The 19,571-nt window shown below is 42.8% G+C and overlaps 1 protein-coding gene and 1 long non-coding RNA gene across 2 annotated transcripts in view; one reads left to right on the top strand and one right to left on the bottom strand.

Annotated features, from left to right (window-relative positions):
* Window positions 1–10,948, bottom strand: part of LOC139566875 (palmitoyltransferase ZDHHC5-A-like) — a 37,099-nt gene extending 26,151 nt beyond the window's left edge. Inside the window, exon 1 of the mRNA XM_071388215.1 lies at window positions 10,522–10,948. The gene's annotated coding sequence lies outside the window, so the exon portion shown is untranslated. The remainder of the gene's footprint in view (window positions 1–10,521) is intronic.
* Window positions 9,275–15,999, top strand: LOC139566877 (uncharacterized). Its single transcript, XR_011673176.1, has 3 exons — window positions 9,275–9,802; window positions 9,936–10,087; window positions 15,057–15,999. It is a non-coding gene; the product is annotated as an uncharacterized lncRNA (long non-coding RNA).
* Window positions 16,000–19,571: the final 3,572 nt, after the last annotated feature.

The following is a 19,571-nucleotide window of genomic DNA, read 5'->3' as shown; positions in this document are numbered from 1 at the left end:
AACAAGGTGTGTGATTGGGTCTGGCAGATATTCCGTTAGCCGTCCAGGGATTCATCTGGGAGAGTGTGAGAACAAAAATAGATAGATAAGAATGTCCTGTCCCACGTCTCGAAACAGCGTTTGACAAGGTGTTGAGTGGTGACGGTTTTCATGTTCCGCTAAATCAATGGGAGTTGAGTCCTACAACCAGGGCCCCATGTGCCATTCAGACACAGCCAATGTTAGAGGGTGTGAACCGTGAACGCACAGAGTGAGACTGAGTGAATGTGAGTGACTGTGATTCTGGGCCTGCGAAGGACGCCACGGTTGGAAGGAAATGAGAGCACGCCCTTCGAGACAGAGGGTACAACCTGAACTCGCACAAGAACAACGCTCATTTTGCCGTTTTTCCCAGAAGGCCCTACCTCCTCTGTTGAAATAAGTTCTCCAGAACACGGCCCCTTGTACAGGTGAGAAGACGGGGATAAGATACAGCACCTGAGATCAAGCTCCATTCAGACTCATGAATTTCACTGAACCACCACAGTCCTAAGTCCTTATTAGAGCGCAAACGCCAGCAGTTATCATCATGACTCGTAAAAAAAAAAAAGTGCATTTATAGTGACTAAGCATTTTCCCCCTCAAATCTCAAAGTGCTTTAAATTGTATTGGGTTGAATTGTCTGTTCCTCAACCAATTAGGCGCTCCCTATCTCCCCTTCGACAGTCGAAGTAGTCAACTCACCACCGGTCACTTTGTGACATCCTTCCCAAGGGGTCGTATTCATTAGGCACCAAACAGAAGAAAACAGACAGACAGAGAGGGAGGGACTAACTCAACTAGTCCAATAAAAACGTATTCCATTGCGCAACGCTTAAAAAAAAAGAAGACGTTTTTCTCCAATGTGCCGCCTCTTACCACCGGACAGGTCTGTAATTAGGGTGATGTACTTCTAAAACAGGCTGACTAATAGGGGACACGCCTATAGATATCAGGCTCAGCTATGCCGAGACAGGAAGTGACGGTGACAGTCAGACTGATGACCTGAATCATTCAAACACTAATACACATCCTGTAACATGACCGCCCAGGTTCTTCTCAGTGTACGTCCCAAACGGCACCTCCGTTTCCTTTATAGCGCACTAGCTTTCACCTGGGCCCCATCTTTTTATTTTATTTTTTACTACAGGGCCCTGGTCAAAGGTAGTGTACTATAAAGGAACTAGGGTGTAGTTTGGGACAAAGCCCAAGTAAGCCTCTTCCGAGCCAGAACGGCGATACCAGCCCTATCTCCTGTTTCTGTAGTGGGAGGCAGCTTGAGGTATAAGTACACCCCCTAGACAGGACGCTACTCTGTCGCAAGGCCTCACCCCCGATCTGTCTCCTTGGATAGATAGTAAGCCTAACCCCCGATCCGTCTCCTTGGATAGTAAAGCCTAACCCTAAATGTTAATACTGGACTTAGAGTCTATGACTATCATCTACGACTGATACCTCTCTCGCTCTCCTTACAGAATCTCCATCTCCAACATAAGGAGGAGGGAAAGACAGGATAGTGACAATTATGTATTTATTATAATTTTTTAAATATTTTTTTTTTATCGCTAGTATGTCTGTAACATATAAACTTCTCTGCTTTGTGCTAAATTCTAATCGAATTTGTAAAATATATAGACCTCTGCTCTGCTTTGGGGCTACGTCCCAATCTAATTCATTAACCTCCTAGTATCCTCATCTCCTTCCCTTCATCATCATGTAGGTAGGTAGGCAGACCAGGAGTTTTCCGACCAGACCAAGGAAAAACCACGGCGCTAGCTAGTTATAGCCAAATAAATAAGGCCCAGAGTTTTCCCTAGTCAGTTCACATGATCGGGAACACCTCTGGCCTTACTGGTAAGAGAGAGAAGACTGGCTTGTATCACTCAGACCAATGGTTATCGGAGTGAAACAGATGCTAACCTAGGAGTATTGGGACACAGCATGGATACTGATATAGGCTCAGTTCCAGATGGCATCCTATTCCCTAGAAAGTGCACTACCCTATGGGCCCTGGTCAAAAGTAGTGCACTACATAGGGAGCCATTTGAGACACAAAATAGGTGGTTAGCCTGTAGCAGTAGCATCTTGCCAGGAAAAGGCTGTCTCTGTCAAGACTGTCATAGTACTGAGATCAAGAGAAAGATTACACATAGCGGGCAAAACGGGCACACACACACACACCGAGAGTGTCTCTGTCAACATGAGTGTGGATGATTGCCTAAACAGCGGAGTAGGTCTTACTGCCGTGGGGAGAAACAGAAGCACAGACACACAATATGATTCATTGCAGTGCTACGCCCTGCCCGCGTTCACCTCATTTCTGGGGTTGTCTAGGAAATATGCAATCAGAACCTGTCATGTGTGACCAACAATACATATTCTTCCCCTCTACAGCGTAAAAGGTATGTGATCATCTGATGAGGACTAGTGGGTACCAGGTGCTGAGAAATGACTAGATACTCTAACATGACCACAGATGGACTGAGATTATTATATATACAGTACCAGACAAAAGTTAGGACACACCTACTCATTCCAGGATTTCTCTTTATTTTTACTATTTTCTACATTGTAGAATAATAGTGAAGACATCAAAACTATGAAATAACACATATGGAATCATGTAGTAACCAAATATATTTTAAATTCTTCAAAGTAGCCACCCTTTGCCTTGATGACAGCTTTGCACACTCTTGGCATTCTCTCAACCAGATACATGAGGTAGTCAACTGGAATGCGTTTCAATGAACAGGTGTGCCTTGTTCAAAAAATTCATTTGTGGAATTTCTTTCCTTCTTAATGCGTTGCAGCCAATCAGTTGTGTTGTGACAAGGTCGGGCTGGTATACAGAAGATAGCCATATTTGGTAAAAGACCAGGTCCATATTATGGCAAGAACAGCTCAAATAAGCAAAGAGAAACAACAGTTATTCACTACTTTAAGACATAAAAGTCAGTCAATCGGGAAAATTTCAAGAACTTTGAAAGTTTCTTCAAGTGCAGTCGCAAAACCCATCAAACGCTATGATAAAACTGGTTCTCATGAGGACCGCCAAAGGAAAGGAAGACCCAGAGTTACCTCTGCTGCAGAGGATAAGTTCATTAGAGTTACCAGCCTCAAATTTCAGCCCAAATAAATGCTTCAGAGTTCAAGTAATAGCCCCATCTCAACATCAACTGTTCAGAGGAGACCGCGTGAATCAGGCCTTCATGGTCGAATTGCTGCAAAGAAACCACTACTAAAGGACACCAATCAATAGAAGAGAGATTTGCCCTTACTTGGGCCAAGAAACGCGAGCAACGGACCAGTGGAAACCTGTCCTTTGGTCTGATGAGTCAAAATATGAGATTTTTGATTCCAACTGCTGTGTCTTTGTGAGACGCAGAGTAGGTGAACGGATGATCTACGCATGTGTGGTTCCCACCGTGAAGCATGGAGGAGGAGGTGTGATGGTGCTTTGCTGGTGACACTGTCAGTGATTTATTTAGAATTCAAGACACACTTAACCAGCATGGCTACCACAGCATTATGCAGCGATATGCCGTCCCATCTGGTTTACGCTTAGAGGGTCTATCATTTGTTTTTCAACAGGACAATGACCCAATACACCTCCAGGCTGTGTAAGGGCTATTTGACCAAGGAGAGTGATGGAGTGCTGCATCAGATGACCTGGCCTCCACAATCAACCGACTTCAACCCAATTGAGATGGTTTGGGATGAGTTGAACTGCAGAGCGAAGGAAAAGCAGCCAACAAGTGCTCAGCATATGTGGGAAGTCCTTCAAGACTGTTGGAAAAGCATTCCTCATGAAGCTGGTTGAGAGAATGCCAAGAGTTTGCAAAGCTGTCATCAATGCAAAGTGTAGCTACTTTGAAGAAGTAAACTGCGTTTATTTTCAGCAAACTTAACATGTGTAAATATTTGTATGAACATAACAAGATTCAACAACTGAGACATGAACTGAACAAGTTCCACAGACATGCGACTAACAGAAATGGAATAATGTGTCCCTGAACAAAGGGGGAACAACATCAAAAGTAACAGTCAGTATCTGGTGTGGCCACCAGCTGCATTAAGTACTGCATTGCATCTCCTCCTCATGGACTGCACCAGATTGGCCTCCAAATCGATCCCGCTCCAGTGTACAGGCCTCGGTGTAACGCTCATTCCTTCGACGATAAACGCAAATCCGACCATCCCCCCTGGTGAGACAAAACCGCGACTCGTCAGTGAAGACCACTTTTTGCCAGTCCTGTCTGGTCCAGCGACGGTGGGTTTGTGCCCATAGGCGACGTGGTTGCCAGTGATGTCTGGTGAGGACCTGCCTTACAACAGCTCTCAGTCCAGCCTCTCTCAGCCTATTGCGGACAGTCTGAGCACTGATGGAGGGATTGCGCGTTCCTGGTGTAACTCTGGCAGTTGTTGTTGCCATCCTGTACCTGTCCCACAAGTGTGATGTTCGGATGTACCGATTCTGTGGTGTTGTAACATTTGGTCTGCCACTGCGAGGATGATCAGCTGTCTGTCCTGTCTCCCTGTAGCGCTGTCTTAGGCGTCTCACAGTATGGACGTTGCAATTTATTGCCCTGGCCACATCTGCACTCATCATGTCTCCTTGCAGCATGCCTAAGGCACATTCACGCAGATGAGCAGGGACCCTGGGCATCTTTCTTTTGGTGTTTTCAGAGTCAGTAGAAAGGCCTCTTTAGTGTCCTAAATTTTCATCACTGTGACCTTAATTGCCTACCGTCTGTAAGCTGTTAGTGTCTTAACTAACGTACCACAGGTACATGTTCATTAATTGTTTAAGGTTCATTGAACAAGCATGGGAAACAGTGTTTAAACCCTTTACAATGAAGATCTGGGAAGTTATTTGGATTTCTATGAATTATCTTTGAAAGACATGGTCCTGAAAAAGGGACGTTTATACACACACACACACACACACACGCAAGAAAAAAGTATGTGAAACCTTTGAAATTACCTGGATTTCTGCAAAAAATTGTCATAAAATAAAATAAAAAGTCACAACAATAGACACACACAGTCTGCTTAAACTAATAACACACAAATTATTGTATTTTACTTGTCTATATTGAATACATCATTTAAACATTCACAGTGTAGGTTGGGAAAAGTATGTGAACCCCTAGGCTAATGACTTATCCCAAAAGCTAATTGGTGTCAGGAGTCAGCTAACCTGGAGTCCAATCAATGAGATGAGATTGGAGATGTTGGTGAGTGTTGCCCTGCCCTACGCAAAACACTCACAAAATGTGAGTTTGCTATTCACAAGAAGCATTGCCTGATGTGAACCATGCCTCGAACAAAAGAGATCTCAGAAGACTTAAGATTAAGAATTGTTGACTTGCATAAAGCTGGAAAGGGTTACAAAAGTATCTCTAAAAGCCTTGATGTTCATCATACCACGGTAAGACAAATTGTCTATAAATGGAGGAAGTTCAGCACTGTTGCTACTCTCCCTAGGAGTGACCGTCCTGCAAAGATGACTGCAAGAGCACAGCGCAGAATGCTCAATGAGGTTAAGAAGAATCATAGAGTGTCAGCTAAAGACTTACAGAAATCTCTGGAACATGCCAACATCTCTGTTGACGAGTCAACGAAACGTAAAACACTAAACAATAATGGTGTTCATGGGAGGACAACACGGAAGAAGCCACTGCTGTCCAAAAAAAACATTTCTGCACGTCTGAAGTTTGCAAAAGGAAGGAACACACAACACTACGTATGGAGAGAAAAAAAGGCACAGCACAGCACACCAACATCAAAACCTCATCCCAACTGTAAAGTATGGTGGAGGGAGCATCATGGTTTGGGTCTGCTTTGCTGCCTCAGGGCCTGGACAGCTTGCTATCATCGACGGAAAAATGAATTCCCAAGTTTATCAAGACATTTTGCAGGAGAATGTAGGCTGTCTGCCAATTGAAGCTCAACAGAAGTTGGGTGATGCAACAGGACAACGACCCGAAAACACAATAGTATATCAAGAACAGAATGGCTTCAACAGAAGAAAATATGCCTTCTGGAGTGGCCCAGTCAGAGTCCTGACCTCAACCCGATTGAGATGCAGTGGCATGACCTTAAGAGAGCGATCCACACCAGACATCAAAATTCCTCCTGACCGTTGTGCAGGTCTGATCCGCAACTACAGAAAACGTTTGGTTGAGGTTATTGCTTCCAAAGGCGGGTCAACCAGTTATTAAATTCAAGGGTTCACATACTTTTCCCACCCTGCACTGTGAATATTTACACGGTGTGTTCAATAAAGACATGACAACTTAATTGTGTGGGTGTTATTAGTTTAAGCAGACGCTGTTTGTCTACTGTTGCGACTTAGATGAAGATCAGGTCAAATTGTATAACCAATTTAAGCAGGAATCCAGGTCCTTCCGAAGGGTTCACATACTTTCTTGCCGCTGTATATATGTAGTCTGGATCTACTACAAAACCTAGAACCTTGGCGTCACCCATCTATCTTCACTTATGCTTTTCTACCGTAATCCTGTTAAACCTGTCATCAAACTTCAAGGAATCAAGGATGCATTTTACAAGTATTCTCCTAAACGGGTCTGTGTTCAACTCTCTAGTGTCTCTCTCTCTCTTGCTGGTGTCCACTGTCCAGGAGAAGTCTTGACTTCTGGACCATTGACCTAGCTGTGGAGGACCTCCCACTGACTCAACCAACAAACTAGCTGCTTCATCTGGGATTTTCCCCCTCAATTCGTCTTTCCTCGCCTTTCTCAAATCACATTGGAGGGGAGAAGATCCAAGGTACCTCCCCTCAGGCCTTCTCCGCCAATGCGTTTTGAGGAGGCGAGGAGATGCTTTGAAGACTGACACAGATAACCGCTGAGAGGGAGAAACTGAAACCTAGCCTATTCTGACACAGTCAGATTCCACGAGGATTAGCTAATGATCAACATCACTTCCTCTTCTTTTCAGGTGGCTGCTGGGTAAAACAAGCTGATGCCTTCCTTGTAGGGCATGCTCACCTACATCATCACACTCAGCGGGGAACAATGTAATTGGACGCAACGGTGTAAATGTGTACGTGTGTGCACAACAGCTGTGCGTCTGCCTCTAGGCTACATGCCCTCATTGCTCAGGGACATTGAACTCCCTATCTCTCTGTCTCTACATGTTCAGCCATCATTCCATTTACATGACCCCCCCATCCATGGGGAATAATGAAGTACATTCATTAATTCATTCAGAAAACACCCCTTGACTGTCACACTACATCTGGTGCTTGAAACAATATACACAACTGACAAACCAAAGTCCTTACAGTTCCTTCTTGCAACAAAATATACTTATGATCTGAGTAGGGCTGTGACATGATGGAATTTTGGATGATGGTAATTGGCCAGCCAAATGACAACAGTCTCCATATTAACCGTTACAATAGCAAATAATAATACAATTCAAATGTATATTATTTTTGACGCACATTTTCCCCTCTCCTCCTGACTGCATGCGCTGTCATAGGTTGTATTTCTACCTTTCTACATGTGCTCAATTGCTACAACACCTTGCTTGTTTTAGCAAGGAGCAACAAATCTTCATCACGTTGTTAAGAATCCATGTTACCGCACAAAAAAGGCACGAATACCCGGCCATCTCGTCTCGTCATGTTCGTAAAATAAAAAACGTAAAAAAAGTTATTTTTTACGCTGAGAGTACCCTGCATCTACGACAACACATTCAGAAAGGTTTTCGTTCCCTTATCACTTCTTAGGTGTGAGTGAGTTCCCCACCCTGCCCAAAAGAACTGGTTTCCATGGAGACGTCTGACCAAAGCTGCCCCGGATGCTGTGGAAAGGGGGCCTTGACACAAAAGTGAACCGATGACAAACAAAACACTGAGGTTAGGTGGAAAGAATGAGTGTATACTGTGGGATACAATACACATAGACCCAATAAACAAGGCAGTTGAGTACACTCATGAACACAATGACTGTTTCCTCCTTCCCTCATCGGCCGCAGTAGCGCCCAGCCAGCCACGACTGTTGGCACAGGCTCCTCTCTTTACTAGCTAGGTTTCCATCCAATTGGCAACATATTTCCATGAGAATATTCAAAAAAAATATGCATAAAAACAATATGCGCATTTCCCCACCAGGGCGTAGTGCACATCAAAATTACCTTTGCGGTGAAATTCCCGTGTACCGAATAAAAAGTAGAAGTTAAATGGGTTTCCAATCACATTTTCAACTCCACTGGTCTTGGCACATGCGCTCTAGCCAGTAGCTAGCAGATACAGGTCCGGTATAGTATAGCCTACAAAATGAGATTATTATAGACAAAATAGCGAATTATTTATATTTGTCCAACCGCAGTCAAGCATCAATTATGTCAGCAGAATAAGACAACAAAAAATGTGTTTGGAAAGGAGCATCAAGCTCATCACGTGCACCACCCTGTGAAGTTCATCATTTATTTAATCTGTAACCTAATAAACTGCTTTATTCCCAGAATCACATCGGGAGGATCAAACTAAATATCATCACGTGACTCCAAATTAACTTCGATATGATGGTTATTATATCAGTATTTCTGCAAACAGGCATTTCCACCGCCATTTCTTACATCATTCATTTTACAGACACAAAAAGATCCCACATTGTCTTGCGTATTTTGTTTTTGTCGGCATTTGAAAAGTTTTACCGACAAATTTGCTGTTCTCATCAGGCCTGTAGAGACACGTTTAATCCAACATGGACTTTACCTCACATTAAAAAAAAGGTTGTATGGAAACCTGGTTACTGTAATATATTAAACACCACCACTAACAACTTCTCCTGGACCAGCGGGGTAGCTGAGGAGAAGTGCATACATTTGCATTCAAATGGACTGCGTGCGTATCGTGATCGATGGGGTGGCAGAGGTCTGGAGCCCAGAGTGAGTCGTCGCGCCCCGGAGCCTGGAATCCGCTGGCAGCGACACACATGAGTACAGCTGTTCACTCCCTGAGTGTATCATTCAATCCCCATTCATCAGAATGGAGGTGACGATCGGATGTGTCCCAATACTCTTGAATAGCTTCAGCTCCTCATCTCCTTTTGTTTGATACATGCCCCTTCTATATTCCCTCTCTGAATTATCTTTCCTTCCCTTACAAGGAGGATCTACTGCGACCTCACAGCTCATTTGTATCTTATCCACCCTTTATCCTGCAAACTTCACACGTTTCAAGGTGGACCCTGCCTGCAGAAACACACGTTTTGTTCCTGCACAGGGCATGCACAAAACACCATCTAAATAGCTGAAGGGGAGATGACAATCACGTGTTCAGTCCTCAACAGGATCCCCTGTCAAGTGTTACCACACAAGCATGTGCTACTAGGGCTAGGCAACACCCCCACACAAAACTGCAGGTTGGTAACTGGTCTGCCACGGGATAGGCCTTAGTGCAGCATGTGATTTGACATTATGAGGTGGACATCATGCTGCATATGTAGCCAGCGGGACAATAATAGTGAAAGGAGTTAAATCACAAACGTGACTTTTTTGGGACTTGGTAAATACTAGCTAGCACACCTCCAAATTGTGTGTATGGTTTGACACACATAGGCATTGAGCCTCATGTAATCCCACGATTATATTGGCACACCTGGGGTAGCGAAATATTCCATTCATGTAGTCTGAAAAACCATACAAGCTGACAAATGGTTGGATAATCTAAAATGGGTAGGTAGGCTATATACAATTCTACGTTTCTCCTAAATCTGTGATACCGAAGCTTCGTCAACCGATCGAAAAGGTTAGTTTGTGTTTACGTTCAGTGAAAAAATGCGATATGATTTGAAACCCTTTCTCATTCTCTTTGACAAACCCATTCCGTCTATTTTTGGGTGTGTATCGCTGCGGTTCCACTCGTTCTCTCTCTTGTATAGGCCTCAAAACGGATCCCCGAACTCACTCTCCTGTCTAGGTTGAGAAAAGATACCTTCAAACCTGGGGTCGACGCAGCGGCACAGCCCGATGTGTTCTGACGGCCCGGCCTTGCTCGAATCGAGATGACACCCTAAACCACAACTCGTTTGAGGTTAGCGTAATAAATATTAGTTAGCCTCACATCGAGGTATGGTTGGCTGTATGGACGTTGACTCCGATTCAACAACTTTGCCCCGACAATATAGACATGAACGTTACTGTCTACAGTGTTAGGTGAGAGTCGGTTATGGTAACGTTCGCTAACTATGAATTGACTAAAGTTACTAGTCTATGACTAACTAAAGTCCCCTGTAAAAATGTAGCTAGCTTCAGTGGTACGGAATGGATATTTTGCTAGTCATTTCTGGTGGCTAACTAACTACTAGTTAGATAGGAAACTGTGCTAGCTTGGTGGCAACACCTGAGCGTTTGAACTACCTAGCCAGCTATCGTTGGATACCACCTTTAACCAGCTAACTACAGTAACATTAGCTCATAGGTTCCATTTTCACAACAGCATTTTGACAAACCTGGCTAGCCATTTACCTGTAACGTTAGCTATATGGATTCACACCGGCTCCGTGACTGAATAAATCCCAAAACGGTTGAATGTCCTCCGTTGGTAGATTAGATTGATAACCGTTTTAATCTCCATACGAAGTTTTGGTGCTGGGTCCTCTGTGTTAGCAATTTGGCTAGATAGCTACATTGTCCTTCTCCATTACGGTACAGTATACGCCTAAAAGATAAGTATCTAAGCTGTTCGTTTTCACTGGTCGAGGCCTTCGGTGCATGTGTTTAGAAAACGGCTAGGCGTGTTTTAATCCAAGACACGAACGATATCGGCAGGTAGATTGTACGGAGGTGCCCGAAGCCGATACATATTTTCAGCACCAACCGAGTGCAGAGGTCCACTGTCCATGAACCTCTCTCCGAGAAGATATTGAAATCCCGCCTCCTTCCTTGCTATTGGAAAGTTTGTCTGTCAACCAAGAAGTGGATGCTAATGGAGAATATTCTATTGTACATTATAAACTGGGTGGTCGAGCACTGAATGCTGATTGGCTGAAAGCCGTGGTATATTTAAGCAATAACGCACGGGGGTGTGGTATATGGCCAATATACCACAGCTAAGGGCTGTTCTAATGGACACAGCCCGTAGCTATGGTTTATTGGCTATATACCACAACCCCCCGAGGTGCCTTATTGCTATTATAAACTGGTTACCAATGTAATTAGAGCAGTAAAAATAAATGTTTTGGTAACCAGTTTATAATAGCAATAAGGCACCTCAGGTGTTTATGGTATATTGCCAATGTACCATGGCTAAGGGCTGAATCCAGGCAATAGTGGCATATTGGCCAAATACCACACCACCTAAAATGATTGCTTAATTAGACAATTTCATTGATCCTTAAATGAAATCTCCACACCTGGGACACCGGGTCATACAAAACGAACTTGCCCACTCATCAGTAGAGATAAAGACCAATACATCATGTCATGTGTTGGTCAATCAATGTCCATAAAAGATACTCTCCCAAAATAAATACTTGTATTTTGACTACCAACACACAAATACAATTAGGTATTTATTGGGTAAGTGGTTTCAGCCTGGCTATTCCTACTGCATGATTGACAGGTAGGCCTTGACTGAAAGGGGGGTGCTGAAAAACCCTCTGACACACTGACATACTAAACACTGTGTGTATTTGTGTGTGTTTACTGTCTCAGTGGGCACGTAAACACACACGCCAGGGGATTAAACCGACAGCAGGAGTTTTGGATAAGCCCACCCAACCCCTCTCCACGCACACGCATCCCCACAAAGCTCTCTCTCACACACACACAAAGCTGACCAACATCTGCTGTAGCACCACCAGACATAATGATACAAATGTGAATCGCACTAATGAAATCACACACAATGGCATAACAGTGTTTCCCCTAGGATTTTGTATGCAGCGGTGGCAAGGTTAGCATGAGGGGGTGTGGCCAATAGCGATTTTTAGAGTCCCTCCTTTTTGCCTCAGAGACAAAATGTTGCTGTTTTAAAGTAACTACCCAGTGTTTCCAAATTTCTATGAAATATGACCTACAATTACTTACAATATGAGTTAAATAGTTTTCCTTCCAAAAAATTGGAATTAAGTATGTTAAAAAGCAGCTTTTCTGTGTCACGCTTGTAGACTGGCCAGCTCATCCTGCTGAGGAGTATTACCAGGCCCCCAGTGTCCGGTCTGGAGTGTGAAGTCACGAGCTCCGCTAGTCGGCAACTGCGTACAACCTAGCGGTGCCAAAAGCCCTGGTCTGCCCTAGAAAGCCTATGTAAATTATGATCGGCCTAACGGGCCAACATTTTTTGGGGGGAACAGACGTTTTGGGCTCTAAAATGTGTATATTATGATCAAGTTCGATCACCACAGTGAATTATTTTAAAGTTCGCAAAAAAAAATCGAGATAATTAATTAGTTAATGATCCATTCTGACTAATAAATTTGTCATCACACAGGACCATGTGCGACCAATAACGATGGGTAGGCTATTAGGAGACTCGCACCCTCATGTACGCTCTTTGGACTTGGTATCCGGTATTGACGTCGATATCATCTAGCAACATTGGGTTGACTCTCTCAGGCAGGATGAAAACCACTACATCAACCATGATCCTTTGCTAGTTACGAACACTTACGGATCATTAGCGATTTTTTGTGTGGAACTTAGCCCCATTCAGCAATATGGCGCGCTTCAAATTAAAATACTTCCGGCTTCATGCACCATCTGGAGATTTCAATAGAAATATGTGGATGACGTCAGCACTATCACGATCTACTGGTTTTAATGTCTATGAGTATTACATCATACTCTATGAAGAAATAGCAAGCATTTTTGTTTGAGGTGGGGTTTATGAAGTGTTTTTTGTTAAATGTATGCTTTGGCCACATACAGGTATAGGACGAGTCAACAACATTGTTTGGGTAGGAGTTAACCGAATAAAAACTTTTAAAAGTGCGATTTTCACTTGGCAGTTACTTTAAAATCGAATTTCCTGCAATTCTATACATTTTTTGTAATGGGGTTGAGAGAAAAAAATGCAGTTTTAAAGCCAATTTTGTGAAATTCTACACATTTTGCAATGACTTATGTCGTGTTCTTATGCTGTCTGAGTGACTCAAACATTATGACAAAACCAATGGGGATCAATGCCATGACATTTTTAAAACTTTAGATTCTCCCTGACTGTAGTTTTTATTCTGGTGTTGTTAGTTCTCAAACATGATCTAATAAAAACATATTTACAGCTCCATTATCTTTTCAACATAATTTATATCTGGTGTTAGTCGTTTACGTTGACACGGAAAACTTTACTATCCCAAAAACGATAGATATAAAGAAAATACTGCTAAATGAATATAGGGGAAACACTGACATAGATGGCTGACATGGGGGTGACAAGTGATTTCTAATGGTGTGTATGTGTGTGGTAAAACGAGAGGGAGCGAGTGTGTGTGTGAGAGAGAGAGGGAGTGTATGGGTGTGTGTGTGTGAGAGAGAGAGGGAGTGTATGGGTGTGTGTGTGTGAAAGAGAGAGAGGGAATGTATGGGTGTGTGTGTGAGAGAGAGAGAGGGAGTGTATGGGTGTGTGAGAGAGAGAGGGAGTGTTTGGGTGTGTGTGTGTGTGAGAGAGAGAGGGAGTGTATGGGTGTGTGTGTGTGAGAGAGAGAGAGGGAATGTATGGGTGTGTGAGAGAGAGGGAGGGAGTGTATGGGTGTGTGTGTGTGTGTGTGTGAAAGAGAAAGAGAGAGTGTACTCTAAACCCTTTGGTAGTTGGCACAGAGAGTAAAGACAACAGAAGGGATGGACATGGCAAAGCAATGCTTCCACATGCCGGAGAAGGAAAGATTAACCTCAGTGTGTTAATACACTGATGAATACACTCACGCACAGACACACACGAGCAGGGCGCACAAAGTAAAAAGATTGAATTGCTTTCAATGTTTCACAGAGCTTCCTATTGTAAATGGCCCGTTAGTGTATTACTCTGGGCCTAGGCCTGCTTGAATACATTAGGCTATTGAATTAGTATTTCATATAAAAGAGTGTGTTTTCAAGTACAGCATGTCACAAGAACACAGTGGATATACACTGAGCGTACGAAACATGAAGAACACCTTCCTAATATGGCCCTCAGAACAGCCTCAATTCGTCGGGGCATAGACTCTATCAAGGTGCCGAAAGCGTTCCACAGGGATGCTGGCCCATGTTGACTCCAATGCTTCCCACAGTTGTGTCAAGTTGGCAGGAAGTCCTTTGGGTGGTGGACCATTCGTGATGCACACAAGAAACTGTTGAATGTGAAAAACTCAGCAGTGCTGCAATTCTTGACACAAACCGGTGCGCCTGGCACCTACAACCAGACTCCATTCAAAGGCACTTAAATCTTTTGTCATGCCCATTCACCCTGTGACTGGCACCCATGTCTCAATTGTCTCCAGGCTTAAAAATCATTATTTAACTTGTCCCCTCCCCTTCATCTACACTGATTGAAGTGGATTTAACAAGTGACATCAATAAGGGATCAAAGCTTTCACCTGGATTCACCTGGTCTGTGTATTTCATGGAAAAAGCAGGTGTTCATAATGTGTTGTATACTCAGTGTAGGCTCCTGCATCCCAAAATGCACCCTATTCCCTATAGAGTGCACTACTTTTGCCATTTTACTATGTAAAGCGCTTTGAGCATCTGGAAAAGCGCTATACTTTGCTATACAACTTGTCAATTATTCTCTCCGAATAACTTTACAGTGCAGTTTATGAGAATAAACATACCAATAAGCATCCTAAATTATTTCATGTTTTGATTTTCGATTGATCATGTCTTGATTAAAGTCGTATGTGTATGTACTGTATATACTGTATGTGCGTGTACGTCATAGGAGGCTGGTGGGTGGAGCTATAGGAGGACGGGCTCATTGTAGACTGGAATAGTGCGGTTTTGTGAAGGTCAGGACTGTGTATGTGTTCTTGTATACCTGTGTGTGTGTGTGTTATACTGACCCAGTCCTCTCTCTCTCTCTGTAGGTGTAGTATCCAACGAGGGTCAGTTCCCCCCCAGCCTCAGGGCAGCAGCCTGGCCCCATGTGTTGCTACCCCCAGGACCTAGTGCCCATGCTCAGAGTCATGGGAGGGCCCAACGCTGACTGTGGGATGATAACAGGAGCTAAACAATAGCTGCCACAACAACAACAGAGAGCTATAGAACCCCACAACAGGGACAGCTACACATTACTACTGTATATAATCATACAACAGGAACAACTCTCCAAGCAGGAACAGCTACACATTACTACTGTATATAATCATACAACAGGAACAACTCTCCAAGCAGGAACAGCTACACAACAGAAAGGAACAACTACACAATACAATCACAACACAATCATACAATAGAATAGAAAGTACTTTTTTAAAACAATTTCTGTAAGTATTCAGCTGACAATTGCGTAATGTGTATTTAATGTTCACTAAAACTTAAAACGCCAGCATCAAGAGCAAATCTTACTTGCTGGTTTACTGGACACAAACTATTGAGCGGGAAACCGACCCACAATCTCATTAATGTAGCCGACTCTTGTCTGCTGTCATGGTGTTCTCCAAATTCACCACCAGGTGGAGTTATTGGGTTATTCTATGAAAATGGTGGCTTTTTGGACAGCCAACTTTTACAAATTGTATTTTTTTTAAATATCAAAACTTTGTCAGATAATAGTTAACCCCTTAACATTATAAATCAACATAAATGACAGCTTAACATATTTTTATATTTTTACTACATGACGTGATGACATGATACATGATGACAATTCAGGCTTTCTAGAATGTAATTTCAGTCTTTAATTTGCATATATAATCAAAGACAGAAAAGGTTAATGATAATACTAATAAATTGTTTGGATTAGTAATAATTGACTTTAAACATGCATGTGTAAAGTTCTATTGTCTGACATTTTTCCATTTATACTAGTGTTTTTTTGTAACATTAGAAATAATTGAGGTTAAGTCATCAAAATTGAAGGATCATATCCTTAAAAGGTTTACTAATGAATGTAGCAACAGTTAGGTAGATACAAAAACCATATTCAATTAAATTGGGCAACTCTGATGCCAGAACACCAATATGCTAAACAGTAATACCAGTGACACAATGTAACACCAGTGACACAATGTGAAACCAATGACAAACAAGATTATTTCAAACAATTTAAAATATTTTTAATATTTTTAATTACAAATCATTTCAGATTTCATAAGATGGGTTAATTTAATGAGGGTTATTGGTCAAAGATTAAGACCAAAATATGAAGCCTAGACTAAAATGTGTCTTTCATATCACAACATTGTCATACAAACATATAAAACATGTCCACTAGAACATTAGAAACACTAACATTGAACATAAACTAAAACTGGTTTCCTGACCACACTGATACCAACATTTTGTATGCAGTAAAACATGTTCATGGATTTGTCCTGTATTGTTCTTCACTTTTACTTCAGGTATGTTTGTCTTTGCCATGTTATTGTGTCGCGTCCATCTCTTATCATCTCTGAGCCAATCTCCATTGCTTTCTAGCTGCAGACGGCTTCTTCACTAGTAGCCAGTTCACATCTGCCACTTTCACACAGTCAAGTGCTCCTCCAAGTACTTCCAGATACTGTGACACATTTGAACTGATCTTTTGTTCACTGGCAGCGGCTCTGGCATCAGACAATGTGGTCATCCCCATACCAGTTGATATCATCTCTTGGGCTTGGCCAGTAGAACTTGTTGACACCATTCCTGCGCATGCACTTTACTTTGCCATGATGTTCTTCAACCTCCAGTATAATGCCAGGGTATGGCATATGAAACAGTGGCCACCTCGTCCATAGACTGTATACATGGCAAGGAAACCAACATGTCATTTTGTAATTTGGGTGAACTATCCCTTTAAGTAACTCAATAGATACAGAGTACATACAGTGGGGAGAACAAGTATTTGATACACTGCCGATTTTGCAGGTTTTCCTACTTACAAAGCATGTAGAGGTCTGTAATTTTTATCATAGGTACACTTCAACTGTGAGAGACGGAGTCTAAAACAAAAATCCAGAAAATCACATTGTATGATTTTTAAGTAATTAATTTGCATTTTATTGCATGACATAAGTATTTGATCACCTACCAACCAGTAAGAATTTCGGCTCTCACAGATCTGTTAGTTTTTCTTTAAGAAGCACTCCTGTTCTCCACTCATTACCTGTATTAACTGCACCTGTTTGAACTCGTTACCTGTATAAAAGACACCTGTCCACACACTCAATCAAACAGACTCCAACCTCTCCACAATGGCCAAGACCAGAGAGCTGTGTAAGGACATCAGGGATAAAATTGTAGACCTGCACAAGGCTGGGATGGGCTACAGGACAATAGGCAAGCAGCTTGGTGAGAAGGCAACAACTGTTGGCGCAATTATTAGAAAATGGAAGAAGTTCAAGATGAAGGTCAATCACCCTCGGTCTGGGGCTCCATGCAAGATCTCACCTCGTGGGGCATCAATGATCATGAGGAAGGTGAGGGATCAGCCTAGAACTACACGGCAGGACTTGGTCAATGACCTGAAGAGAGCTGGGACCACAGTCTCAAGGAAAACCATTAGTAACACACTACGCCGTCATGGATTAAAATCCTGCAGCGCACGCAAGGTCCTCCTGCTCAAGCCAGCGCATGTCCAGGCCCGTCTGAAGTTTGCCAATGACCATCTGGATGATCCAGAGGAGGAATGGGAGAAGGTCATGTGGTCTGATGAGACAAAAATAGAGCTTTTTGGTCTAAACTCCACTCGCCGTGTTTGGAGGAAGAAGAAGGATCAGTACAACCCCAAGAACACCATCCCAACCGTGAAGCATGGAGGTGGAAACATCATTCTTTGGGGATGCTTTTCTGCAAAGGGGACAGGACGACTGCACCGTCTTGAGGGGAGGATGGATGGGGCCATGTATCGCGAGATCTTGGCCAACAACCTCCTTCCCTCAATAAGAGCATTGAAGATGGGTCGTGGTGGGTCTTCCAGCATGACAACGACCCGAAACACACAGCCAAGGCAACTAAGGAGTGGCTCCGTAAGAAGCATCTCAAGGTCCTGGAGTGGCCTAGCCAGTCTCCAGACCTGAACCCAATAGAAAATCTTTGGAGGGAGCTGAAAGTCCGTATTGCCCAGCGACAGCCCCGAAACCTGAAGGATCTGGAGAAGGTCTGTATGGAGGAGTGGGCCAAAATCCCTGCTGCAGTGTGTGCAAACCTGGTCAAGAACTACAGGAAACGTATGATCTCTGTAATTGCAAACAAAGGTTTCTGTACCAAATATTAAGTTCTGCTTTTCTGATGTATCAAATACTTATGTCATGCAATAAAATGCAAATTAATTACTTAAAAATCATACAATGTGATTTTCTGGATTTTTGTAGATTCTTTTTAGATTCAGTCTCTCACAGTTGAAGTGTACCTTTGATAAAAATTACAGACCTCTACATGCTTTGTAAGTAGGAAAACCTGCAAAATCGGCAGTGTATCAAATACTTGTTCTCCCCACTGTATGTCTTCCTACAGACACATTGTCTTAATTCTGACCTTTCAGTACTGGGCTCACTGTCTGGAGTGGATGGGGGGGTTAACACTGTCCTGCTCTCAATCTCTCTGTGTTTTGCCTGTCTGACCCACCATTTCCTTCGCTTCTGTCTTTTTTCCCTTTCTGTGAGATCCTTCTCTCTTTTTTGACTCTCTAAATCCTTTAAGTAAGTCTGGTGTTTTTGTTTAAGATAGGCTGCTCTGCGGTGTGGGTCAGTTTTTAAAAAATATAATTGTTGAGTGTTTTATAAAACATTGCGTTGAGAAAAAAGTGTGTGGTGTTATTGACTGTCACTGGCTTTATCGTTATGTCACTGGTGTTACCAGCAAGAACAGTAACACCAGTGATATCTGAGAATCTGAGATACTCCGGTATCTCAACATTTTGCAGGCCATGCCACTAGCCTACAGGTCATTGCAAAATTATATATGATGTTCTAGATCTGTGAATAAGAGATGGATAAATTGAGCTAGTTGATTGAGTGTCTGTCACGACTTCCTGTCGAAGTCGGCTCCTCTCCGTGTTCGGGCGGCGTTCGGCGTCACCGTCTTTCTAGCCATCGCCGCTCCATTTTTCATATATCCATTTGTCTTGTCTTGTTTTCATACACACCTGGTTTTCATTTCCCCAATCAATCTACTTGTATTTAACCCTCTGTTGTCCATCATGTTTTGTGTGTAATTGTCTTCATGTCAAGTGATGTTCGTTAAGCGCTTTTACTTTATTGTTCCGTTTTTTTGAGCGCGTTTGTTTTGTTGTGCTCCCGGTTTGGAACTATAATAAAGTGCGCTTTATTTAATATTACTCTGCTCTCCTGCACCTGACTTCGCCTTCATATACACCTTGACAGTGTCAGTTTGTATTCTATTTGGTGATGTCACCACGTTTGTGTTAGTTGGGGTACCAGTCTTTTTAGCTATTTGTTACA

This window comes from Salvelinus alpinus, chromosome 39, assembly GCF_045679555.1.
Source record: "Salvelinus alpinus chromosome 39, SLU_Salpinus.1, whole genome shotgun sequence".
In the NCBI taxonomy this organism is placed as follows: domain Eukaryota; kingdom Metazoa; phylum Chordata; class Actinopteri; order Salmoniformes; family Salmonidae; genus Salvelinus; species Salvelinus alpinus.
This window is presented reverse-complemented; position numbering and strand designations above follow the sequence as displayed.